The following is a 981-nucleotide window of genomic DNA, read 5'->3' as shown; positions in this document are numbered from 1 at the left end:
AAATGAATAAATGAATAAAGTTGATACAGATAGATACAAGGGGGATACAGGCTGACACAGTGAATTTAGGTGGATACAGGGAGATTCAGTGAATTCAGGTATATAAATACAGGAGAATATACCACAGGGGGATAAAGGTGTGCACCCCTGACTGACTTAAAGCTACCTGCGGATCCAAAGAAGACAGAAAGGAAGCGAAGGAATCCGTATCCAATCTGTTCTGCTACCCCTGTATTCTCATAATCAGGTCCAGCGGATTCTTAAATAGATAATAAACAAACTTTAATCATCTCCTTCCAGTCTTTGAAATGTTGGAAAATGGAGACCAACTGTCACTTTAAAAAAGTTCAGAATTTTGCGGAACGTTAAATCGTAAAATTGGGCGTCCATCACTAAAAACACAGACATAATTTTTCTTCAAGAACTGCAACAATTTGCGTTAAAAATACTTACCTACTTTAGTAGTGGTAAGAACAATAGCTACTGTATCATTAAGAAACTTACCTACTATAGTAAAGGTAAGGACAATAGCTACGGCATCATTAAGATAACTTACATATTATAGTTGTGGTCAGAACAATAGCTACTGTATCATTAAGAATACTCACCTACTATAGTAGAAGTAAGAACAATAGCTACAGCATCATTAAGAATACTTACCTACTATAGTAGTAGTAAGAACCATTGCTACTGTATAATTAGGAATACTTACCTACTACAGAAGTAGTAAGAACAATAACTACGGCATCATTGAGAATACTTACCTACTATAGGAGTAGTAAGAACAATAGCTACTGTATAATTAAGAATACTTACCTACTATAGTAGTAGTAAGAACCATTGCTACTGTATAATTAGGAATACTTACCTACTATAGAAGTAGTAAGAACAATAGCTACTGTATAATTAAGAATACTTACCTACTACAGAAGTAGTAAGAACAATAGCTACTGTATAATTAAGAATACTTACCTACTATAG

At 33.9% G+C, this 981-nt stretch overlaps 1 protein-coding gene across 1 annotated transcript in view; it reads right to left on the bottom strand.

Annotated features, from left to right (window-relative positions):
• The window catches only part of LOC111696177 (sodium/hydrogen exchanger 8), a 15660-nt gene that overhangs the window by 8315 nt on the left and 6364 nt on the right, over nt 1-981 (bottom strand). The window lies entirely within an intron of this gene.

Source organism: Eurytemora carolleeae, unplaced genomic scaffold (genome assembly GCF_000591075.1).
Source record: "Eurytemora carolleeae unplaced genomic scaffold, Eaff_2.0 scaffold80, whole genome shotgun sequence".
Taxonomy (NCBI): domain Eukaryota; kingdom Metazoa; phylum Arthropoda; class Copepoda; order Calanoida; family Temoridae; genus Eurytemora; species Eurytemora carolleeae.
This window is presented reverse-complemented; position numbering and strand designations above follow the sequence as displayed.